Genomic DNA, 27,500 nt, shown 5'->3' on the forward strand with positions numbered 1-27,500 from the left:
CTCCCACCTTACTCAGCCTCCCTAGACCTTGAGTGAAAGGCGTTTCCAACGTTTTTACATAAAGATTTCTGAGATTGACTGAAGAAATGATTTCATTTGACAAAACATGAAGCTTTGAATTTAAAGATTTGAGGCAAGTGCCCTCCAGAGAGGGGGACACAGGATGGGGCCATGCTCCCTTCCGGTATGCACAGGGGTTGCTATGAGTTGGAACCAACTTGATGAGCACCTGCCAGCAACAACAACAACAAGAAGTTGTCCAAACTTCTGTGGCCTCAACTCGGAAATGAGATATTAATATTGCCTCCTAGAAAGAACTCAAGGTATGTACAATTGGTTAATAGGCGTTTGGAAAGTGAGTACATTAAGTGGACTGATGACATTGTTAAGGCAATCAGAAACTGAGAAGGCTTCACTAACAGGTGCTTTCACATCTGTAACTAGTAGATTCCTTCCTTCTTCATCTCTTGCCATCTTAATCAGCTCCCACACTTTCCAGGCAGCTTGAGGGATTAAATGTTCAGTCAGATCCTATTATAAGCTTCAGCCTCAGAATCAGAGGCTTTACCTGAGGTTTGAGGAGTTATACTGGGAATGAGGGAGAGTAACCTGTCTTTTCTATTGCTCTCCTATCGCTCCCTCTTCCCTAGCCCTTCCCTGTCTCTGGGCCTGCCTTTCCTCCCTAGAGCATTGGCTTCCGGGAGAAGGGGATGGAAATAATGAGCACAATGAGCACATTCCTGACCAGGCCTCTTACCATGCTATCTTCCAACCCTCTCTTGGAAGGGCCTCCACGAAGTCCTCTTATGTCATCTCACAATAACTTGTTGGATACCATTGAGTGAGCTCCTGACTCATAGCAAAAGTACACACAAGAGATTGAAGCACCACCTGGTCCTGCACCATCCTCACAATGGTCCTTGTGTGTGAGCCCATGGTTGCAGCAGTGTTGAGGAGATCCTGTCCAAGAAGGCTGCCAGTGGGTGGGAGGGGCTGCAGCTTTCAGAGACTTTGGAGGATGCCAAGGTGGACAGTTCACAGCGTATCATATGAGGTCAGCCAGCGGGCCTTGGGGGCCCTTCCCATTATCCATAGATATATGAAATAAATGTAGGCCCTCAGCAAGATGGGCTGCAGACACCTCCAGGACTCCCTTGATCCTTGGGAAGCTCCCTTAGCCTTAGGACACCACCTGCTGGAACTGTGGCTTTGCTGCCTCTCCTGGCTCTCAACTTCCCTCCTAGAGGATTCCAGCCACCCTTCTCCTTCCAGATCCTTCCAGCAGGAGGCAGATATTGGTCTCTATGCTTTTGCATGTGGCCAGATTTCTAGGGACAGATCAGCCTCTCCCAAGAATTTGGGTTCACCAGAGTGAGCGTGCCCACAAGTCTGCAGAGCGTACGGCCAGGCCTCTGAAGAGAGAACTGCTGGAAGATTTGCCCCTTTTCAAAAGCACTAATTCCACAGTTGAGAGCTCGTCTCCTGGGGACTCAGCTTGAGTCTCAAGGAGCACATCCCCTTTGACACTGCTGGCAACTCGAGGTGCTGTGGGTCATTTTCTTGCCTTTGAGGAGTGCAAGGGAAATGCTACAATCTGTCCCTTCACATGAACCACCAATCCTTATCTGGAGAACTCTCCGAGATGACAGGGATGGGAGGGAGATATTTCTGGGGCACGCTTTCCCTGCACATCTCTCAGGTGAGTCAAACATTTGACCCCCAAAAGTTGAGTATGATGGTGAGTTCAGGCTGGGAGATAGAGTGTCTGGGTTCAAATCAAGAGACTGCACATCTCAGCTCCCATGGTTCTCCTGCATAAAACCCAAGCCAAGCAGTTTATCACTTCCCTGCTGAGCATCCTACTGAGGCCAGCTAAACTCATTCTTTGCTGATGACAACGTTGCTTGTACCAAATGGCTTTGCCATGTAGCCCTTAGCAATGGCCAGAAGTGCTGCTCATCAAACCGTAGAGCAGGGCTTCTGGCGCACATGTTAAGAAGGGGGCTATTCACAACAAGGTCGGTAGTTCAGAACCCACTAGCTGTTTCTCTGGAGAAAAACTGTGGCTGTGTGCTTCCATAAAGATGCCCAGCCATGGAACCCCCCTGGAGATGGCCATGATGAGCTGGAGTGAGCTCTACAGGAGTGGGATTTTTTACTGTGGATGTAATCCCAACTGGGCAGAGATTTTCTTTGTGACATTGAAGAGGCTGTACCTTACACCAATCACTTGGCTGATACAAAAGGATTCAATTCAACACTGAAGCAAACCAACTCCATGGGAAGAAGGCAGCTGCCATGCAGAGAGCTCCAAGGACCACCAACCATGGAGGTTATAGAAGCCAAAACAAGAATACCGCCCACCAGCCCTCAGCCCCCAGGGATGGACAAAGAGAGCCTGCCCATCAAGCTGATGCACTGGCATGATGCTGTCAGCCTCCGGTGCTGTGAGAACATTGACTTTGGTGTGTTAAAGGCACCCACTTGCGGTATGTTTGTGATGTCAGCGTGTGGAAACTATGGCACGCCCCCCTCCCTGCCTCACAGCAGCAAAGCCTCGGTATTAAAACCCCAAGTCTTCTGTGGCGCTTGCCAGCTGTGAGAGGGCAGGAAATGCCCTTGGCTTTTCTGCTCCTTGTTGCGACCTCCCTCTGAGGCAGGGAGCAGAGGATGTGAGCTTGGAATCTGTTTTGTTTCATCACTACCCTTTGTCATCTCTCTGAACACTGTCATGTGCTCCTCACCAGTGCTTCGCCCTCTCTATCACCAAGCCATGTGCTCTTTAAAACATGCATACACACACACACACACACACACACCTAATGTTCACATTTTGAGGCACATTTGTCTTTAATTCACTAATAATAACAATAATTATTCAAAGCCACTTTACCATCTGAAAAGAAATCTCTATGCATACACTTAGATCATGGATGCCAACTGCCATCTTAAGAACATTTCCCAATGAAATATTCAGCAGCGATTATATTAAGCCTGAAGCTGTTCATCCAGTTTGTGTTAATCCAAACAAAAACAAGAGACGAAGGGATCCAAAAGGACATGTAAGATCATAGACTGAAAGTAGCCCCATCGAGCACCAAAGGCTTGTCCAGAAGGGCAGAGCCACAGGTAAAAGCTACGTCTCTCTGGAGTTGCTGGCATTTAACTAGATGCAAAATGTCAGCGCAGGAAATGGCTTGCCCAATGCAAATACTAACAAGGGAGGCATGTGTTCCTGTGTAAATGGAGCTTCAGCCAATCTGGGACTTCAGGATCCAGCTCCGATCGCAGCATCCACGGGAAGCACCAGGGGAATGTTCCGTTTGCTTATTTTCCCTCTCTTTGCTAAGAAGAAAAAGAGCCTTTGTGACCTAGTGGTTACAAGTTGGGCTGCTAATTGCTATATCAGCAGTTTGAAACTACCAGCTGCTTTGTGGGAGAAAGATAAGGCATTCTGCTCCCATAAAGAGTTCGAGTCTCAGACACTCACAGGGGCAGTTCTACGCTGCCCTATAAGTTGGCTGTCAGTCAGTATGGATTCGATGTCAGTGAGTTTTCTAAGAGTAAGAAGTATCTAGGGGTGTAAACAGTTAATGAGCTCTGCTACTAAGGGAAAAGTTGTCATTCCCAACCCACTTAGAGGAGCTGTGAAAGAGAAGCCTGGCAATCTTCTTCAGAATCCTCGGCCATTGAAAAGTTTATAGAATGTATTGGCCTTGGTTGTTAAATAGATCCAGGTATATGGTGGAACATACAGGGACAATGTCATAAAACGGGGTGGGGGTGGAAAAGATCTCTGAGACAGATGCAAAAACTGTGAGGGAATGAGTTGTGGAGCCTGGGGGATCAGGACCATCGTCTCTGGGATTTTCAAAGTTCCTGAGCAATCAGGAAAGGGACAAAAGTTGGTCTCTCCCCATCCAGAGGACAGCAGAAGAGGAGAACTGATTGGGCACAATGAATCAATGACTAGTGACTCAAGCAACGATCACCCTCCACCACTGGAGACCAGAAGAGCTAGATGGTGCCTAGTTCCCACTATCAACTGCTATGAAAGAGATCACATTAGAAGGGCTTGATTAGAGTAGAAGGGAAATGTGGGGCAAAACTCAAAATCATGATAAAACACCAAGCTTACTGTTTGGATAAAGTCTGGTGAAATTGCAAGACTATGGTGCTTAGTTACCCTGCAGGTCTGGAACTGAACTCATCATGGCTCGATGTTCAACCAAACAATAGACAGGTCTATAATGGGAACAATGACATTAGAGACATACAAATACCGTAGAATAATAGATCACATGAGATCAAAAGACAGCATTCCCCCAAGAACGAAGTTCAAAAAAGTTGAGAATGAAGACAGCTTGGAGACAAGAAACAAGAAGATGTGGGGGAAGTGATGGTACATTGTGGGAATTGCTATCAATGACATGAAACAAAATGTGTATGCATTGCTCAATGGACAGCTGAGCTGCTCTTTAACCTTCACCCAAATCACAATAAAAATGTTTTTAATCAAAGAAAACTTCATGGTTCACTTCTACTCTGACACACACGGGGTGATGAGGAAATAGTGTCAACCGGGTTTGCTGTGGTCCAACCACCAGACATGTGCTTATGGGAGAAAGAGCATGCTGATGCTGGCAATACCGAGCAGGACCAATTTGGTTTTATTTGCCTGCATCATGAAGATGGTAGCCTTGGTGGTGAGATGATTCAGAGCTCAAGTGCTAACCTAGAAGCCACCCAGTTTAAACTCACCCAGCCCTACTGAAGGAGATTTCCCTCCTCAAAGGTGTTGTTGGTTGTTATGTGCCATTGAGGCGATTCTGACTCCCTGTGACGGGAAGGAAAGGCACACTGTGCTATAGTGTTAGGGTTTTCAGCGGCTACTTCCTCTGAAGTGGGCAGTGGAACCCTTCTTTGTATTCTGTTCTTAGCCTGGAAGTTTCCCTGACACCTCTTCACTTGAGGTAACCCTGCTGGCATTTGAAATACCAGTCACGTGGCTTCCGGCATCATAGTAACACACAACTCACCACAGCACCACAAATGGACAGACAACAACAGGCTAGGAGTCTTCATGGGAGCAGGCAGTCATGTCTTCACTCTCTCGATGGGGATCAGTGAGTTCAACCTGCCAGTCTCTCTGTTCCAGCCACACATGCAACCACTGTGATGCTAGGTACATTTCCTTAAAATTTTGCCTATAAAAATCTGTGGAACAGTTCTTCTCTGTCACAGAGGGTCACTGTGAGCCAGGATGGGCTCTGAGACACACAAATCCAACACCATGAAGCCACCTTACTCTGTCCTGCTCTTATTTAACTCTATTCTTTTCTGAGCTATCTTTTCCATATATTCAGAAGAGACTGGCACTGAGCAGTGTTAATTCCACCAAGGCCAGGAAGGAGGTCAAAGAGTCACAAAGGACTATCTCTTTGCTCTCATGCCACTGCACTAAGGAGGCTTGGGTGGCAGCTGGAAGCTATACATTTCACTCCCTGTCCCTACACTCCTGGCTGAGTCTCCTCAGAGTGAGACTGCCCCTTTACCCAGCTCACTGCATTGGCTGTCTTGCTCTGAAAAGAGAATTCACACATGTGAGTCTGACTGGGTGACAGATGGGAATCTTAATGCTGCTCTTTGGAATATGAAAGGCCTCAGAGTGCTGCAGGGGAGTGATGTCTGCAGAAGACCTGCTGGTCTCCCAGTTAGAAAGAAGCCTTCCCCTTTGCCTCAGAGGTGCGTTCACTGTGGGTGGCAAGTCAGATCCTTGGGCTGGCACTCTCAGTAAACAGATCATATGGGCACCTTGAGAAGCGCTTGCTCACTGACCTAGCTCCCCAAGGATGTAAATATACAAACCAGGATGACTAAGGACACCAGTGCCATAGAATGATCAAATTCTTTGCATGTGTACAAATGAGGTGGGCAGCCATCTTCGCTGATGGTGGCTGCACAGTGAGTGTCTGGAATCACACCTGGCTAGGTGGACCATTGAAAGAGTTGGTGACATGATAATAGGGAGTACACCACGTTGCCAGTAAAGCTGAGGAAATGGCATTTGAGGAAGCAGGGGCAGCCGGGTCACCAGCATGAAGTCAGCGAGAACCTTGCTTGTGACTCCTTTGTTCACTGGTGGCTGCTGGCATCTGGGTATTGAGGACACCATGGCTACTGCCAGAATTCTCCACGGTCCCTGGTTCCACTCTCAAGTCGCTGGCTTTATCACTACCACTGCCATCGAGTCGATTCTGACTCACAGCAACCCGAAAGGACAGAGTAGAATTGCGGCTGGTGGGTCTGGGGGGCTGTGGATCATTATGAGAGCATTTCAATCTCGCAGTAGCTAAATGGTCCAAAATGCTGACCTTACGGTTAGCAGCCCAACATAACCCACTTGGTCATGTACACTTGCCATTTGATCCAGGGAGTCCATTCCCAAGTGCATATCTAAAAGAATGAAAGACGAGTACCCAGATGGATGCTGCACTAATCACTATGGGCAAAAGGTAAACAATAAGCCAACAGTACCCATCAGTAGAAGAATAGAGAAAATATGATCTACACAGAGTGGGGTATACATATAGTCTGCCACAAGAAAACTAAGGCCTTTGATTTGGACAGACTCTGTAACACAGGTGAACGCAAGACATGAAGTGAAAGACGCCAAACACCAAATGCCATGTATTGTGAGTAAATTTGGAGGAAAAATGCTGGACAGGTAAATCCCGTAGAGCCATAGAGTAGATTGGTGGTTTCCCAGGGTGGGGTCAGAGGGACAATGGGGAATGACTGCTTGATGGCTGCAGGGTCGATGAAAATGTTCTGGAACTGGATGGTGGGATGCTTTCACAGTGTCCTTAAAACTACTCTTAAAAAGGGGAGAGAAAGAATCTGCAGAAAGCACAGTTCTGATTGACTCACATGAATGTGATCACCAAGAATTGGAATCCACTAGAATTGGAATGGTAGCTAGATTATTGTTTCCTTGGGAAGTGCCTCCAGGAAGGACAAGTAGAGAAGGGTAATACTGATAGAGCAAAGGGAAGGGGCCGATAAAGAAATGTCATTGAGTAGGTTCCCAGAGACAGTATAAATCCTCTTGTACTTGTCCCACCCAAAGGTTGAGGGAACTGGTGTGTGGCTCCACCTATCCTCATGTGTCATTGGTTAAAGTGGCATTAGGTCCTGGAGGATGTCAACTCCCGTGTCTGCTCAATGACTGTTCCCTGTGTGGGGAATTACATGTGCTTCCTGTGAGACCATTGGCATTTATGGGAGTGGTGGGTGCCAAGTGCTAATACATGGGCACAGTAGCAGCTGCTACAGCAAGTGCTGTACATTTTTAGCTGCTTGAGTGACAGGTGGGCCCTACCTCCTGCCTATATTCAGTAGTAGGGTGTTCAGATGGGGGGCATCCAAAAAATAACAAGGCCCTATTCTTTGCAAATAGACATTATTATTATTTTAATCTGTCCCAACCCCCTTTCTTATCTGTCCCTGTGAATTACCTCACTGGCTGGAATATCAGTTCCCTGGGGAAGACACCACATTTCAATAGGGTCACAAGGCTGTTTTCATTGGCCCAGTGCAGACACTGATATAAGATGGGTCAACTAGACGCTTTTTCTGGAGAATTGCCAACCAAAAAACGCAAAAGAAAGTCCCGCTTTTGCAAGTGGCCTGGCATCTAAGAAGCATAATTCAGAAGCACATGTCCCGCCACGTGGAGAGGCGGTCTATGTTGTGAGATTACAGCATGTGACCTTAGAGACAGACACAAAGAACACAGGAACATGCCAGTGGTGATCAGGAACGGTCGACAGAGCTAGCTGTCCTCTTGTTCTCCCACCTTTCCATTTTCCTAGGATTCTCTCTTCCAAGTATTGTTCTCTTTGCCTGTTTACAACCAAATGAGCCCCAAATAAGATCCAGATAATAGAAATAGCAGGAGGAAGTTGGATGGAGACTGCAGTTCATACTCCACGGAAGCCATTCAGACTCCCTGGAAGAAGGAGACACTGTGATGGAATTAGCTCTGGATTCCTGACATTTATTGAGGAATGCTCAGGGAATAAGCACCTGTGGGGGGAATCAAGGAAGGGCACAAGAGGGAAATCTCAACAGAGGTCTCAGCCCTGCCCATGGAGAGGGTCATAGTCAGTGTTCCCTAGAGAAACCAAACCAGTTATATAGCTGTAACTGGAGATATCGATATATCCACCAGGGCTCCTGTGGTTAACCACTGCACCGGCCACTCATTGCCATCAAGGTAAGGTGGACTCAAAGTGACTGTGTAAAACAGTATAGAACTGACCTTTTGGGCGTTGGAGACTGTAACTCTTCAGGAGATTATGAGGCTTCATCTTTCCCTCAAGGAGCCCTTGGTGTTTTCAAACTGATGTTCTGGCTGTTGGATGCCCAATGGGCCACCCACTACAACACCAGTGCCCCAGAGAGTGAGGCTTATTTCTAGGAATTGGCTCACATAGGGGAATGGCAAGTTCCAAATTCATAGGTCAGGCAACAGCCTAAAGAGCTCTGTAGATGTTCATCCTAAAATCCATAGGTTAGGTGATGGGAAAAGACAAGAATAAGAATAGTCAGAACACACCCTAGGGAAACTCCCTTTCTGCGCTGAAGGCCTTTGGCTGATAGGTTTACCCCTTCCCACATTATGGAAGGTATTCTATTTTGCTTGAGACCAACTCCTTCATAAGAGCAAATAGATGAGGTGAACAAGCGTCCATCTAGCTCAGAAGCAATAAAGCCCACCTGGAAGAAGCACACCAGCCGGTGCGATCATGAGGTGCCATAGGGACCAGGTATAAGGCATCATGCAAAAACAAAAGAATATATATATATATATATATATATATGTGTGTGTGTGTATATGGGTATGTATATATATATCTGTGTGTATATGGGTATGTATATATATACCATAGAGAATGAACGGGGAGGTGCAGAGTGGAGACCAGAGACCCAAAGGTCGACCACTGGAGATCTCCTCATAGAGGGCTTTAGGAGAGGAGATGGGTCAGTCAGGGTGCGATGTAGTACCGATGAAGAACACAGCTTTCCCCCAGATCCTGGATGCTTTCTCTCCCCAACTACCAGGATCCAAATTCTACCTTGCAGGACTGGATAGGGAAGAGGCTGTACACTGGTGCATATGGGAGCTGGAGGCACAAGGAATCCAGGGTGGACGATACCTTCAGGACCACGGGTGTGAGGGGTGATACTGGGAGAGTGGAGGGTGAGTGGGTTGGAAACGGGGAACAGATTACAAGGATCCACATGTAACCTCCTCCCTGGGAGACAGGCGGCAGAGAAGGGGGTGAGGAAGACTCCGGATAGGGCAAAATATGACAAAATAACAATCTGTGGATTATCAAGGGCTCATGAGGGAGTGGGGAGCGGGAGGGAGGGTAAAAAAAAAAAAGAGGACCTGATGCAAAGGGCTTAAGTGGAGAGAAAATGTTTGGAGAGTGATTAGGCCAAAGAATGTACAGATGTGCTGTATACAATTGATGTATGTATATGTACGGATTGTGATAAGAGTTGTATGAGCCCTTAATAAAATGTTTAAAAAACAAGAGCAAATAGATGAATGCTTGTTTGACCAAAAAACTGGGCACAATAGCCTCGCCACATTGATATGCAAAAGGAGCCATCACAGGGAGCTCTGTAACTGGAACCTGGCCAAGTGGTGACCAGTAGCCTGGGACTATGTAGCCTAATACGTTTCAGTGAATTGCTTACTAGTTCTCCTCTAGCTATAGTCTTTGTAACTCCTACCAATGACAGGGTGGAACTATGCCACCGAGGGAAGTAGATAGCATGCTAATAATATCAGTAAGGTGCATGGCATCCTCGAAGAGGTGAGACCATTCAAATAAGACCTGTAGACCCCTAATGTTGGGATTGGTCGGTTTGGTCATCCTGGGTGAGTTAACTCAGAAACAGAAAGTGGAGTTTCAAGAGCACCGAGAAAGACGAGCCAGCAGTGGAGTGTGCTCTTTGGACCCAGGATTATTACTCTGAGCACCACCTCTGTCCAGGAGACAGAGGTCCCTGACACTGGATGCATCAGGAGACAATGAAAAACAGTGGCATATAAATAGCTCATAGAAGCACAGGCAGCAGCACCAAGACCCCAGAACAGGGAGCTCGCCAGCACACAGAATGAGAAAGCTGAGTGTCTTTGGGCCAAGGCTTCCAGACAAAGCGGGCTGCCTCAACCCACTTACCAGCAGAGCTGAAAGAACTTTGTACACGGTCCCAAGCAGAGCAGAGGTCAAGGAGCTGCAGGGCAGAGGCCAAGGACCAGAAAAAGTTCTGCCTCTGGGCACCACAGGGAAGAGACTGTCCTGACTGAAGAACTATATCCCCAGTCATTTCTGATCCTGAATTGTCACCTGCTAGGTCCCCAATTAACCCCAGAAACATAAGTATTGTTTGCGAGTTCTGTGTGGCCATTGCCACTTAAGGATTATCAAACCCAGCAGAGAAGAAGAGAGTGTCATGGTAGGGATGGTTGGTGTCAGAAACTGTGAAAAGAAAGGAGGGTGGAGGCATTTTGATTTCTGTCTCATAGGAATCAGCCTTGGGCTGTTTATCTCGATTTCCCTCCATTGCCTTTTGTGAAGTTACAGGGGGGTCAAATGCCTCCACTATGCCATTTATACCCCTACATTGACAAGTCGTTGGATGAAGGTTAGTTTGGGGAAGGAGCAGACCTTGGATGAGCTCTCATCAGCTGAGGCAATCCTGATAGGGGCCAGACAGCTGGGACCTTTTCTGTCAGTGGCTCTCTCAGCAGCTGGGGAAATCAGTCTCTTGGCCCTGAGAGGAATCTGGGTGACACACACATCTATGACAATACCCTGAAGAACAAGCTCCCACAAAAACCTGGCTGAGAACTCTCGCCTAGAAAACAGGAGTGCATGCCTAGCTAATAATAGCCAATTACTGAAGGCCCTATGATTGGAACTGTGACTCATTTACAGACGGAAAACTAGAGGAAGGGATTTAAGGTGGCTAAGTTAATAAGTGACAGAGACAAGATTCAAACACAAGTTTGAAGCTGGTACTGTTAGCCTTTTTTCCAGGGCTGGGTTTTAGATGAGGCAAATGAGACACTTGTCAGGCACACAAGGTAAAGAGGCCTTCCCTCTCCAGCGTGACTTTCCCCATAAGTCTGAATCATGGGCCTTGTGTGTCTTATTTGCCTTCCCTGAGTATCAAAACCTGGTCTAGTCTGATTTGCTATTTGGAGGAATAAGCCAGAATGCTCAAGTATTTTGAGTCAAGACCAAATCTCCCCTGGAATTGTTCAGTGGGACTTACCAGCATCTTCCTTCGTGTTTCACTTTTCTAGAAACTTCCATGGAGGACTAGCTCTCATGAAGAGAGCTTCAAAAAGCTCATGGCAAAATTCCATTATTTTTTCGTATCATTTTTCCACACGCTTTTGGAAGCTCCCTCCTCATCCCTTTCCACAGTCTTTCTCAAGGAAAGAGACTGTTGCTGGTTGATGTCAGATGCCCCTGAGTCTGTTTTCTACTCAGAATGCTCTGCACAAACTCTATCAACAAATGACGTAGAGTCAAACGTGGTGTGTGTCTTTAAGTTGATATAAGCTCATAGTGACCCTACAGGACAGAGTAGAACTGCCCCCAAAGGTGTCCTAGGCTGAGATCGTTATGGGACCAGCTCCTCAGGTCTTTTCCCCTTTAGAGCCCATGGGTAGGTTCAAACTACCAGCCTTTTGTTTAGCCACCCAGTCCTTAGCCATTGTACCACCAGGGCTCTTTAAAACAGGGATTAGGTTGATTAATTGTATAATCTCCAGTCACATTTGAAAGCTGCTCCCCAGAACACCCTTCCCCAGATTGTTGATTAAGACGGGCATTTGGGGACTCATTTCTTTCTCATTTATGTAAGTGCACTCTATGAGAGGGGTTTCCCTTCATAGATAGGTGATCACATACTATTTTTCCAAATGGAACCACTCTTGGTGGTATATTGGGTTAAGAGTTGGGCTGCTGCTAATGGCAAAGTTAATGGTTCAAAACCACCAGCTACTCCTTGGGAGAAAGATCAACAGAATGTCATTCTACTCTGGCCCAAAGGTGTCCCTATGAATCAGAGTTAACTTCATGGCAACTGGCATGGGTTTGGTCCATGTGAAAAAAGAAGCCTTCATAATTGCCTCCATGCCCAATAGTTCCCCTCCTGTATCCCTAGACACTCCATCACCCTCAGCATCTTGCCTTATAATTGCCATGGGACCGTCTCTCTTCCCAATGGGCCAGGCCGTGATGCAGCCGCTGCTGACACAGAGGGATTGTGCAGTCCCTGCATGATCTACGGTCCTCATGACATATACCTTGAATGAAGATTAAGTGATCCTCATTAGAGCTTAGCTCAGGTGAATCCACTACCTCAGCTGGAACCGAAGTGGTGCCAGACCAATATTTGTTTTTAAAAGATAGAAGGGCATTCCTAATCTTTGTGGAGAAACAGAGAGGATTTAGTGAAATGTTTCTGCAGTTGAGGCTACAGATGATCTGTTGACATGGTCTAAAAGGTTGTAGGTGGTTTAATGTCTCTCGGTAGCATCAATTTTGCATTTTGTCCTGACTTAGCAAATTGGTTGGGATTTCGGCTTACTGACAAGGACCTTCAGAAAGAATGTGGTTGCAGGAGAAAATTTAAGAAAGGAAGGAGATTTGAAGCAGCCCTCACTGAGTGCCAATCCAAAACTCTGTAACCCAGCACCTCAGAGGGCTTGACCTGGGATGGACTATGGCAGCAGCACCATGAGCCACTTCCTCCAGTGGCCCTGACTGAAGGCTCAGAACCTGCCTCTGATTGGCAGCTGAGAGATACTAGGACCGTCACCTGCCACATCGCCTGTATTTCTCCTGGCAGTAAGAAATCCCCAAAGTACACTATGTTCGGGCAATCTTTCCAGCCTACAAGCAGTTGTTGCTTATCTCTGTTAGCTTTGTGCAGGGGAACAATCAGGCTTTGAAATTGAAAGACTTGCATGTGACTCATGAGGTTAAGAGCCCAATGCATAACCACTATATTACCAGGGTTCCTTCCTCTTGAAGGATAGGTAAGCAAAAAAAGGATCATTTCTCTCAAAACCTCTGATTGAGAGTGGCACACAACTCCTTCCACTTTTATTCTATTGGCGAAGCCCTTCGCTGGCAGAGCAGGGAAGTTTACTCTTTCCTTGGATGACTAGGAAGTGAGTGAAATTTTGTCATCTCATACAAAGGGAAAAGGGAAACATGCTCTATGATCAAATAAGTTAGGGGGAAAATGCTTTTTTTAAAAAAAAAAAGTCAGAATATTCATAGAATCTGCCCAGAGTGGCAAAAGCATGAGCACTCCCATTGTAGAAGAAACACTGCTCTCGGAAACCACACTGTGCCTGGCAAGGGAGACTGGGAGGATTTATGCTTGCTTACTTTGGCCAAGTCATTAAGCAAGGCTGATCAGTAGAAAAGGAAATCAGGTTTGGTGCGGGGATGTGACATTGGATATCCAGGCGATTCTCCTTGAGATGTATTGGCCCACAACTTTGGACTCACATACAGCAGTGACCATGAAGATGGCATCGGACCTGGCGACATTTCATTTTCGTATATAGAAAGTTGACACAACCATCTCCTGGTGGTGTAGTGGGTTACACGTTGTCTCCCTAACCTTAAACTCAGCAGTTCGAAAGCAGCAGCACTCAGTGAGGGAACGATGAGGCTTTCTACTCCTGTCAAGAGTTACAGGCTCAGAAACTCATGGGGGCAATTCTCCCCTGTCCTACAAGGTCGCTATGCATCAGCAGTGACTCGATGGCAGGGAGATTAAGTTGATATTACCTATTTTAGAAAACGGTTCTGGTTATTCAATTAAGTAAGGCAGGTGCAGCCCTGTCACACAGGGTTTGTTTACATAGCACAGTTGTGTCCACTCACTTATTAGCTCAGTGTGTCTGGAACCCCAATGTGTATTACCACATGGGACAAATCTGGTTGAAGACACTGGGGATTCGTGCTTTGTTGAGCAAGCCCTGGAATTGCAAGAGTTCTAACAAGGGGTCAAAGTTCCTGTTTTCATAACTCTCTCTCTCTCTCTCTCTCTCTCTCTCTCTCTCTCTCTCTCTCTCTCTCTCTCTCTCACACACACACACACACACACACACACAGAAAGTGGTGAACTTCACAGAACGTAGTGTGGACTTCACAGAAAGGGGGGTTGATAGCAGTGAACAGGGTTGTGATGGGTCTTGTTCTATCAATGTGAAAGTCTCTAGGCTAAACAGAAATGTCCTGGTGGTATAGTAGGTTCGGTGCTGGCCTGCTAACCACCAGGTCAGCAGTTCTGAATCCACCAGTTTCTCCATGGAAAAAAGATGAGGCTTCTATTTGAGTAAAGAATTATAGTCTCAGAGACTCATTGGGGCATGTTTATTCTTCCCTATAGGGGCGCTATGAGTCAGAATGAACTCAGTACAGTATGCAAATAACAAGCTGTGCTAACACCATTCCAGAGAGACAGTGCTGTTCCAGGGACATTGGTTTCACCTGGCCCCTGACCCTGAGGAAACATGAGGTCTTCAGGTCCTCTCCTGCTGCTCTTCTTTACCATCCTCCCATATCCTCCTCTGCACTCCCAAGTGGTGGGCATGATTTATAAACTCAGAAATCCACTTACTCCTTTGGAAAAGTGGTTTACTTCACCCAAAAATTTGGAGAACTGTGTCGTCTCCCTTTCAAAGTGAATTATATGATGAACATACAATATTGATTGCAGGCATGTGGATTCTTAATCCTCAAGTTCCCATGAAACCCTGCTTGTCATGGCAAATCAGCCCGCCATTTCAGCACGCCAGTATTGCCAGGAGAAAGGAGCCTCAGCAGCCACCACTGCTCCGCAGCCTGCTTTTCATGGTCGCACGGGGATGTCAGAGTGCCCCACACCTCGTGCACTTGAGTCAGTGCTTGCTTGCAGGGGTTGCATTTCGTTAGAGCCCAACAACTTCCGAGCATTGGCAAATTCCCTCAACCAAAGGTGGGCAGCGGCCTCAAAATGTGACCAGTCATTAACCACCAGCAGGGTTGCGTTATACTCGTCAGTGCCATCATGTGCAAGGGGAAAGACAATTCCCACAGGCTAACAGCTGTGTTTGGGGAGGGAATGCCAAGTGGGGAAGCTGGGGGTCCTCACCCCAGCAGCCACAGTTCCTGGCTCCAGGCCCTGCCCCAGGCTGTGCCAGGACGAAGAGCCTGGACTCTCAGAGACTCCATAGCTCGATTTCCACTCAGGTTGTGTTGTGTTGTGTTGATCATTCCTTCCCTAGGCTGCCACCCATCTGTCAGTTTGTCATCATGTTGTCATTTGTCTATAGCTGTGATTGCTGTAAGCGGTGTCACCAGCTACGATTATAACCAGAGCAAGCCACTCTGGACACGCTTCACCAGAGCATCCAAGCTAGGACACACTGGGAAGAAAGACCTGATGATGTACTACTGAAAATGAGTCCATGGACCCTATGGATCAAAAGAGAATACCATCCAAACAAGTACTGTAAGAGGAGCACCCTAGGTGGGAATACACTCACACTATTCAGTAGGAGGTCTGCCTGTGTAGTGTTTGAGTAGCACCCAGAAGGTCGGCAGTAAAATCCCACCCAGAATCCAAGAGGTGCCTAAGGAAGGTAGGCCTGAAAATCTGCTTCCAAAAGGTCACAGCCTTAAAAACCCTATGGAACAGTTCTACTCTGAAATGCATGGGGGTCGCTATGAGTCAAAATGGACCGAAAAGCAGCTAATAACAACAACACTGTATAAAGAACAACACTGCAAGTCCTTAGGACAAAATACACAGCAGGCACAATAGCCTCGACCCCACAGGATAGGGCAACTTATTTTCCTTTGTACCAGAGACCGGAACTGTACAACGGAATGAAAACCTGCCTGCTCTTGTGTCATCACCACAGTCGTTGGTCCATGTTGAGCCCATTGCTGTAGCCACTGTGGACATCCATCTTATCAAGGGTTTTCTTCCCTCTTGGTGCCCCTGTACTTTAACAAGCATTATGTCCTTTCTTAAGAACCAGTCTCTCCTGATAGCATGTCAATGGATGTGAGATGAAGACTTGCCATCCTCACTTCTAAGGGGCATTCTGGCCGTGCTTCCTCCAAGAGGGATTTGCTTGTTCTTCTGACAGCCCAGACGACTTTCGGTATTGTGTGCACATCATTCACATGCCTTGATTCTTCTTCAGTTTTCCTTACTCACTTTCCAGCTCTCACATGCATATTGACCATTGAAACTACTTACCTTGAATTCAGAGCTTAGGTTACACTACTCAAAGCCACATAGCTTGTGAGTGGCTGAAACATGTCTGCTGCCAGGATCTGTTCAATTTATTTTACTGAAACATCATACTCAAAAGGTGCTTTAGGCAAACATATTTTGTCTTTTGACTACATGTCCCAATAATATAACCAGGCTCAGACCCTCACATTGTAATGATTCAGCTATATATCTGAGAGGTAAAAAGACTGCCAACCATATAACTGATGGGAGAATAGGTACTGACTGTCACCTGCAATGCCATTCCTTCAACAAATATTTATTGAGTGTTATTCAAATGACAACTTTTTGCAAAGCTTTAAGAAGACACAGATGTAGAGAACACAGTCCCTGCTCACAGGAGACTCACAGATACTGCATCAGGGCATTCAGATCAGGGACAGCACAGATAGATGCTGAAAGAAAAATCATTTAAAAAAAGAGCAACACGCACAGAATCCAGGACAGATAAAATCCTCAGGAACAGTAATGGGAGTAGCGATACTGTGGTAGCTTTTTAATGTCCCATCATCTTGCATAGGGGTGGAGTCCAGACTGTCACTCAGGCCATAGCCAGTGAGGTCTCAATGTGGGCATGGCCTTCTCTTGAGGATTCTGGAAACTCCTGTATTCTTTCCTGGGTGTGAGAGACACCCATGACTTGATATTCCTGCTGACAAGATACATTGGATCTACATTGACGGCAGCCAGAGCCTTGAACGGGGAGGAGTCATGTGGAGACCCATGCCACTTTCCACCTCCACTGGGTCCATAAGACATTCCACCGACTGCCCTGTGATCTTCCAGCACTTGGTGTCATTGCATGTGTTTCATAAGTCTGAAAAAATTACACACTGTTATTGGATATATGGGTTAATTTCGTACTTATGGACGTGGTCTGGACTGGGCTGGGATGTTTTCTTAATATACAATTATTCTTCTATATAAAGCTTTTTTAAGACACAGGAGTGTTTATGAATGTGCTTCTCTAGTCAACTCGAACTGACTCAGATACCATGAGGGCACAGGATGGCTGTGTAGGGAAGGGGAGAGAAAGGGAACTGATAACAACGATGGATTTAGAACACACACACACACACACACACACAGCCTAGGTGCCAAATAACAGAAATATGGGTAGAGGGACACAGAAGACGGTGTGTATAAAGATATTAATTTATATATAATTTAGTAAGGGTGTGAGGGTTCAGAAAAGAGGGAAAAAACAGGAGCTGATATCAAAGGGGTCGAGCAGAATGATAGTGTTTAGAAAATGATGGTGGCAGCATATGTACAAACTCGCTTGATCAAATTGATTTATGGATTGTTATATTATCTGTCAGAGACCCCATTAAAATGTGTTCTTTTTTCGATAACAACATAAACTCACTGCCATGGAGTCAATTTTGCCTCAGTATAGAACACCCCTTGTGGTTTCCTCGCTTGCTATTCTTTAAGGAAACAGAAAGCCTTTTCTTTCCCCTGCAGAGTGGCTGGTGGTTTCAACTATTGACTTTGAGGTTAGCAGGCACCATAGCACCATGATTCCTAAGGATGCTGATAGAAAGGGAGAACCTTGTGTTACATAATTTAAAATTCTTTAATTATCTAGACTTACTTAACTGGAAGAGTCCCAGAGACTATGACCCTGAGTTACTCTTCAAACGTTGAATTGAAACTGTCCCCTGAAGTCATCTTTAAACTAAATAACAATTTAGCTCTTAAGGATTGCATCCTTGAGTATTACAGTCTTTAAAAAATCAGCACAAAACTAAATGGGTTACAGATAATTCAAAATATATGTGAGAGGGTTGTGGCAGAGAGATTAAGTAAAAAGAAAGGAAACACCTAGAATAGAAAGAACAAGAATGTTAATTCAATATGAAGAGTGTGACCAATGTCACTGAACATTGTGTCCAGAAAGGGTTGAAATGGAACAGATTTTGCTTTGTATGTTTTCACATATCAAAATTAAATATTAGTAGAAAAAAAGAGAGACTCGCATTTGTTTGAGGCAGACTACCAAATACTGGGTTATATATAATGCTAAGTATTGAATATTATCCCCTTTCCATATGGCAAGTATGGAGAGCCAAGGATGGAGTGAGGCATTCACAGGGGAGATGGCATTTGAATGATCCAGGAATATGGCTAAGAAGATGCTCATTCCCGAGTGTTTCCACTGGGTTCACAAACACATCAGCAAATGAATGTCAAATAACCCGTCTCACCGTCTAACTCAGAGCTGTGCAACCAAACTCTCTTTTATGATGAAAATGTTCCAGAGCAGTGATTCTCAACCTGTGGGTTGCGACCCCCATGGGGGTGGGGGGGTCCAACAATGCTTTCACAGGGGTCATCCGATTCATCACAGTAGCAATATTATAGTTATGAAGTAGCAACAAAAATAATTTTATAGTTGGGGGGAGCACCACAGATGAGGAACTATATGAAAGTGTCACAACATTAGGAAGGTTGAGAACCATTGTTCTAAAGGCATGACATCCAATCTGGTAGCTACTACATTTTATCAGGAAAGACCAGTCCATGGAAAGGGACATCATGCTCGGTAAAACTGAAGGTCCACAAGAAAAGAGACTGACCATCAAGGAGATGGGCTGACACCATGGCTGCAACAATGGACTGCAACCTAACAACCATGGCGAGATTTGGCACAAGATCAGGCAGTGTCCTCAAAGTAACATCCTTGATCTTCAGTCTTTTTAAAAGATCTGTTGTAGCACATTTAGCCAATGCAACGTGTCATTTGATGTCTTGACTGATGCTTCCTTGAGCATTGATCTGGCTTAGGTTTTAAAAATTCCCCTTGGCTTCTCAAACATACAGGAGGCCCACACAGTGATCATCTTTCCTCACTACACAGAGTGTCATGCCCCACTCACATTGGTCTCCTTGCTGTTCCAGGAAGAAGCTTGGAGAACCCAATCACAAGGCCTTTTGCACTGACTGTCTCCTACCTGGAACACTTTCCCCACCGCCAGATGGCCACTCCTGTGTCTTCCTGCCTTATTCAAGTACTGCACTGTCAATGAGATCTTCCTTGGCTGCGATGCACTACTTGCCCCAAGTTTCCCATCCAGCGCAGTTTAGTGAGAATAATGTCACTGCTACCTGCAGGGGTGGGAGCCTCGGCAGTGGCATCTCAGAGAATGGAGCATAATCAGAACAGAAATGTGACCCTACCTCTCATGCTAAAAGGCTGCTAACTGCAAGATCTAAACCACCACACAACCAGCCACTTCTCAGGAGAAAGGCTGAAAGTTAGTCTCAGAAACCTACAGGGGAAGTTCTACCCTGTCTTATAGGGTCATTTTGAATCAGTATCAACTCTATGGCAGTAAATTTGCATTTGGGGGGGCACGTTCTAAGGAGCTCTGGGTCACATACCCTGACAATCCAACTGGCAGCTGCATCAGCTGGCTAAGGCTTCAAAAGACTGAGTAGGTAACCCAGAGCTCAGTGCTGTTGGCAGAAACTTGTGGGGGGTCAGAAGGACTTGAGGTGATGGTATCCTTCTCAGTGGCCTCAGATAATCTTCTCCCCGGTCTGGGCATCAGCATCTTCTTTGCAAAATGGGATGATTACATTAGAGAACCACTAAACTCCGACATACCTGAGCAACCAGGAAGCAATTGTGAATCCTGGAGAGGAGCAAAGACTATGCGGGTGGCTCTGCAAATCTTGGGAAGCCTGGATCCGATGCGGCTGGAACTGTCCACTGCGAGGCACCAAGAATCCCGAGAGCTGTAGTTCAGGTCTCCCCCTGCCTGTGTACCATGGAAGATTTAATAAATGTTCTCCTCATGCTACCTTTAGGATCCTTGGTGGCAAAGTGACAAAATCCCTTCACATTGGCCTGTTAACTGCAGGGTTGGCAGTTCAAACGCACCTGCTGCATTCCTGTAGAAAGGGCAGCTTTCAACTCCCACAAATAATTGTTGTTTCAGAAATCCACAAGGACAGTTGTATCCTGTAACTATGAGTCAGAACTGGCACAATAGCAGGGCGTGAGTGAGCTTTAAACTACATTTGAGACTGGGGTCTATTTTGAATTCCCCTACCTGTCCATTGGGTGTCATGGGAAGAAAGTAGATAGGAGAAAAAAGGGAAGGAGGCAGTGAGGGAGGAGGGTAGAATGTACTGGAGTAACACATTCTGGCAGAAAATTGTGTGTATGTGTGTGTGTGTGCGTGTTCTATTGTAATTCACACCGATTATGGGTGGGGGAGGGAAATGAAAATGTAAATCTCCATGAAAAAGAAAAAAAATTTTTCTTTGGTGATTTTCCTTTTGTTGAGCTAAGGGATGGAGAATGTACTGCTTGGGCGTGACCAGCCACTGGACCGGTGTGCTGTTAACACACCCTCCTGCCTTTGCATGCTGGGGGCCTCTCTGTAAACAGAAGTTACTTGTGACTTCTGATTTCCTGGGGCTCTAAAGAGAACCAGAGGACAGAAGTTTGAAGTTTCATTGGATGAACACAGCGCCAGCATCCAACAAACATGCCAAAGGCTGAACTCTGCTAGGAAGTAATGAATGAGCACTGCCTTTAGCCCGTGTCCTCACTCTCCCCGTGTCCTGCACTCCAAGCCAGCCTCACTAAGAGTAGTCAAAGGTGACATGGTGGTCCTTTTATCTCTCTCTGACCCCTCACGCTGCCTTCACCTATATCCAAGTTGCTTCATCCTTCCCCCTTCTCCCTGATCTTCCTCGTGGAAAGATCTAATTCATACTAACTGGTAAAAGTCAGTTAGCACACAAGAGAGGAGACATCTCCTTCCTCAGCCTATGCTGCAGAAAAGGAAACTCGGGCTTGCGCTCATTTGCCCAAATATCAAAGGTCCCATCACAGGCAGGGCCATGATGTGAAAATTTAAGCAAGCAGCCCCAGAGCCAGAGCTCCCAACCCTCATCCACTGCAGTTCAAGTTCATGGGGTGAAGTGGTGAATAGCTAACCAGAAACTGAGAGTCAATGTAGATACCCAAGGCTTATTGCCAGGGCACACACTCACTGCCATTGAGTCAATGCTGACTCATAACAACCCTATAGGACAGGGTAGAATTCCCCTGTGAGTTACTGAGGATGTATCTCTTTATAGGAATAGAAAGCCCCATCTTTCCCTTGTGGAGTGGCTAGTTGTTTTAAACTGTTGCACAAAGCATAACCACGACACCATGAGGACTCCAAAACATGCCAGGGCAATCAATAGTTCTGTGAGATCTCTCAGGATAGAGATAAACCTTGCTCATTGGCTACACACGAGAAAGCATTCACCTCCAAGCCTAGTTTGTGATCCAAGTGAGTTTTATGAGAATTAGAAGAAGTTTCAGGTTTATAAAGGCACCTGCAGGGCTCTTCAGAAATGTGCATCTCCTTAGAAGTTTCCCTGAAAGTCACGAGCTCTGCTCTCTGCTCCTGCCTTTTAAATTACTCCAAGAGGTGGAGCGTGCTGGTGACCATGGTTGAACTCATTGGCTGAACTGAATTCACCTAGCCTTGGTGGACCAATTCAGGTGCAGAATACACCCAGATGTACCTCCCCTTCCTGCCTGGGAACCTGAGCCTTTGAGCATGCGCAGTGTACCACTCGTTCATGGGACAAAGGCTCAGACTGTGTAATGGATGCCTCAGTCCCTAAGCTAAACTACCTAGCAGTTCCAAAACCCCACTGCTGTGTAGTGTTCATGAACTTTGGCAGGAACACATCCTTACCACGAAGAATCCTGGTGGCCCAATGGCTAAGCACTTGGGCTTTAGACCGCGGTCAGTAGCAGTACATGAGAAAAAGGTCTTGCCATTTTAAACATTCCACCCCACTGCCATCAAACGCAAAGGACCTCTGGTGACATGGCGGGCTACTCACAGAGCTGCTAAATGCAAAATCTTTGTCCGTTTTACACACTCACACACCCAAACTCACACTCATACCCTTGCAAAATCTCTGGAGGGCTTCTGATGTCATGTCCTTTTTACACACACACACGCACCCTTGCAGTATCTCTGGAGGGTAACTGACTTTGTGTACTTTTTACACACACACAAACACACACCCAATCTCATACCCCTGCAGAAACTCTAGAGGGCTTCTGACTTCGTGTCCTTTTTAGTCACACACAAAAATACACTCACACCCTTGCAGAATCCCTGGAGGGCTTCTGACTTCGTGTCCTTTTCACTCACACTCACACACAACCTTCCAGAATCTCTTGAGGGCTTCTGACATCGTGTCCTTTTTATACACAAACACACACACACTAAACCTCACACCCTTTCCTAATCTCTGGAGGGCTTCTGACTTTGTGTCCTTTACACTCACATGCACACACAACCTTCAAGAATCTCTCGAGGGCTTCAGATATCGTGTCCTTTTTAAACACACACATACACACACACACACAGACACACACATACTCGTACTCATACCCTTGCAGAATCTCAGGAGAGCTTTTGACTTCTCCTTTTTGCAGACACACACACATACACACCGTTGCGGAATCTCTAGAAGCTTCTGAATTTGTTTCCTTTTTACACAAACACACAAACAATCTTGCAGAATCGCTGGAGGGCTTCTGACATTGTGTCTTTTTACAAACACACAGACACTCACACACAGACCCTTGCAGAATCTCTAGAGGGTTTCTGACTTCATGCCCATTTTACACACACACACACACACACACACACACACACACACACACACACCCTTTCTGAATCTCTGGAGGGTATCTGACTTAATGTCCTTTTTACAAACACAAACACACACACATTCTTGCAGAAACTGTACAGGGATTCTGACTTCGTGTCCTTTTTACACACACACACACACACACACACACACACACACACACACACAGAGGCCATTGCAGAATCTCTGGAGCGCGTCTGATTTCATGTCCTTTTTACACACACACACACACACACTCACACTCATACACTTGCAGAATCTCTGGAGGGCTTCTGACTTCGTGTCTTTTTACACACACATACTCACACTCTTGCAGAATCTCTGGAGGGCTTCTGACCTCGTGTCTTTTGTACAGACACACGCACACACACCCTTGCAGAATATCTGCAAGTCTTCTGACTTTGTTTCCTTTTTACACACACACACACACTTACACACAGACCCTCGCAGAATCCCTAGAGGGCTTCAAACTTCTGGTTCTTTTTACACAAACACACACCATGGCAGAATCTCTAGAGGGCTTTGGACTTCGTGCCCTTATTACACACACACCCACACACACTCACACTCATACACGTGCCGAATATCTGCATGTTTTCTGACTTCGTGTCCTTTTTACACACTCGCAGACACACATGCACACATACACGCACCATTGCAGAATCTCTGGAGGGCTTCTGACTTCTCCTTTTTACACATACACATACACACCATTGCAGAATCTCTAGAAGGCTTCTGATTTACTGTCCTTTTTACACACACACACACACACACACACACTCACACACACGGTTGCAGAATCTCTGGAGGGTTTCTGAATTAATGTCCTTTTTACAAGCACAAACACACACACTCTTGCAGAATCTCTAAAAGGCTCCTGGTTTCCTGTCCTTTTTCTACACACACATACACACACCCTTGCAGAATCTCTGTAGGGCTTCTGACTTCATGTCTTTTTACACACACACACACACACACACACACACACAGAAAACCATTGCAGAATATCTGGAGGGCTTCTGATTGTGTCCGTTTTACACACTCACACGCAAACTCACACTCATACCCTTGCAAAATCTTTTAAGGGCTTCTGATGTCGTGTCCTTTTTACACACAAACACACACACGCACCCTTGCAGTATCTCTGGAGGGTAACTGACTTTGTGTACTTTTTACACACACACAAACACACACTCACTCTCATACCCCTGCAGAAACTCTAGAGGGCTTCTGACTTCGTGTCCTATTTAGTCACACACACAAAAACACTCACGCCCTTGCAAAATCTCTGGAGGGCTTCTGAATTCGTGTCCTTTTCACTCACACTCACACACAACCTTCCAGAATCTCTTGAGGGCTTCTGACATTGTGTCTTTTTCATACACACAAACACACACACACACACACATACTCACACTCATACCCCTGCAGAATCTCTGGAGGGCTTCTGACTTCATGGAATTTTCACACACACACACACACACAAACACACACACACACACTCATGCCCCTACATAATCTCTGGAGGACTTCTGACTTCGTGTCTTTTTAGGACACACACACACACCCTTCCAGAATCACTGGAGGTCTTCTGTTTTTGTTTCATTTTTACACACACAGACACATACACGCACCCTTGGAGAATCTCTGGAGGGCTTCTGACTTCGTGTCCTTTTTACACACACACACAGACACCCACACACACTCACACTCAAACCCTTGCAGAGTCCCTAGTGGGCTTCCAAATTCGTGTACTTTTTATACAAACACACACGCACACACACACACACACACACACACACCATGGTAAAATATCTAGAGGGCTTCTGACTTCGTGTCATTTTTACACACACACACACACAGACTTTCAGAATCTCTGGAGAGTTTCTGACTTAATGTCCTTTTTACAAACACAAAACCACACACACACTTCCAGAATCTCTATAAGGCCTCTGATTTCATGTCCCTTTTACACACACATACACACAAAAACACTTGCAAAATCTCTGGAGGGCTTCTGACTTTGTATGTTTTACTTACACACACACACACACACACACACACACACACACACACACACACACTCATGCCTCTACAGAATCTCTGGTGGGCTTCGGACTTCGTGTCCTTTTTAGGACACACACACACACACACACACACACACATCCTTCCAGAATCACTAGAGAGCTTCTGATTTTGTTTCATTTTTACACACACACACACACACACACACACATACACGCACCCTTGGAGAATCTCTGGAGGGCTTCTGACTTCGTGTCCTTTTTACACAAACACAAACACTCACACCCTTGTAGAATCTCTGGAGGGCTTCTGACTTCGTTCTTTTTTTTAACACACATACACACACACACACAAACTCATACATTTGCAGAATCTCTTGAGTGCTTCTGACTTCGTGTCCTATTTACACACACACACTCACACTCATACACTTGCAGAATCTCTGGAGGGCTTCTGGCTTCGTGTCCTTTTTACACACACACACACACACGCACACTCTTGCAGAAATTCTGTAGGGCTTCTGACCTCGTGTCTTTTGTACACACACACACACTCACACACCCTTGCAGAATCTCAGGAGAGCTTCTGACTTTATGTCCTTTACACTCACACCCACACACATCCTTGCAAATCTCTAAAAGGCTACTGATTTGATTTCCTTTTTACACAAACACACACACAATTTTGCAGAATCTCTCGAGGGCTTCTGACTTCGTGTCCTTTTTACAAACACACACAATCACACACACTTACTCAGACCCTTGGAGTGTCTCTAGAGGGCTTCTGACTTCTTGTTCTTTTAACACAAACACACACACACAATGGCAGAATCTCTAGAGGGCTTCTGACTTCATGCCCTTTTACACACACACACACACACACACACACACACACACACCCTTTCTGAATCTCTGGATGGTGTCTGAATTAATGTCTTTTTTACAAACACAAACACACTCACACTCTTGCAGAAACTCTAGAGGGCTTCTGACTTCATGTCCTTTTTACACACACACACACACACACACACACTCACACACCCTTGCAGAATCTCTAGAGTGCTTCTGACTTAGTGTCCTTTTTACACACACACACACACACACTCACACTCATACACTTGCAGAATCTCTGGAGGGCTTCTGACTTCGTGTCATTTTTACACACATACACACACACTCACACTCTTGCAGAATATCTGGAGGGCTTCTGACCTCGTGTCCTTTGTACACACACACACGCACACACACCCTTGCAGAATATCTGCAGGTCTTCTGACTTCCGGTCCTTTTTAAACAATAACACTCACATGCACACATGCACGCACCATTGCAGAATCTCTGGAGGGCTTCTGACTTCTCCTTTTTACACATACACACCATTGCAGAATCTCTAGAAGGCTTCTGAATTACTGTCTTTTTACACACACACACACACACACACACACACACACACACACACACACACTATCACGCACCCTTGCTGAATCTCTGGAGGGTTTCTGAATTCATGTCCTTTTTGACACACACACACACACACACACACACAAATATTCACAACTTTGAAGAATCTCTGAAGGGCTTCTGACTTCGTGCCCTTTTGACACACACTCATTCACTTGCAGAATCTCTTGAGAGCTTCTGACTTTGTGTCCTTTTTACACACACACACACACTCACACACACTCACACACACTCACTCAGACCCTTGGAGTATCTCTAGAGGGCTTCTGACTTCTTGTTCTTTTAACACAAACACACACACACAATGGCAGAATCTCTAGAGGGCTTCTGACTTCATGCCCTTTTGACACACACACACACACACACACACTCTTGCAGAATACCTGGAGGGCTTTTGACTTCGTGTCTTTTTTACACACACACACACACACACACACACACACACACACAAACACCGTTGCAGAATCTCTGGATGGTTTCTGAATTAATGTCTTTTTACAAGCAAACACACACACACGCACCCTTGCAGAATCTCTGCACCCTTGCAGAATCTCTGAAGGGCGTCTGATTTCATGTCCTTTTTAAACACACACACATGCACTCATACACTTGCAGAATTTCTGGAGGGCTTCTGATTTCGTGTCCTTTTTACACACACAAACACTCACACTCTTGCAGAATATCTGCAGGTCTTCTGACTTTGTGTCCTTTATATATATATATATATATATACACACACAGAGACACACTCACACTTGAAAAATCTCTGGAGGGCTTCTGAGTTCCTGTCATTTTTACACACACAAATACACCCTGGCAGAATCTATGGAGGGCTTCTGACTTCGTTTCCATTTTACACACTCACACACACACATGCACACATGCACGCACCCTTGCAGAATCTCTGGAGGTATTCTCACTTTGTGT

Source organism: Tenrec ecaudatus, chromosome 11, assembly GCF_050624435.1.
Source record: "Tenrec ecaudatus isolate mTenEca1 chromosome 11, mTenEca1.hap1, whole genome shotgun sequence".
In the NCBI taxonomy this organism is placed as follows: Eukaryota; Metazoa; Chordata; class Mammalia; order Afrosoricida; family Tenrecidae; genus Tenrec; species Tenrec ecaudatus.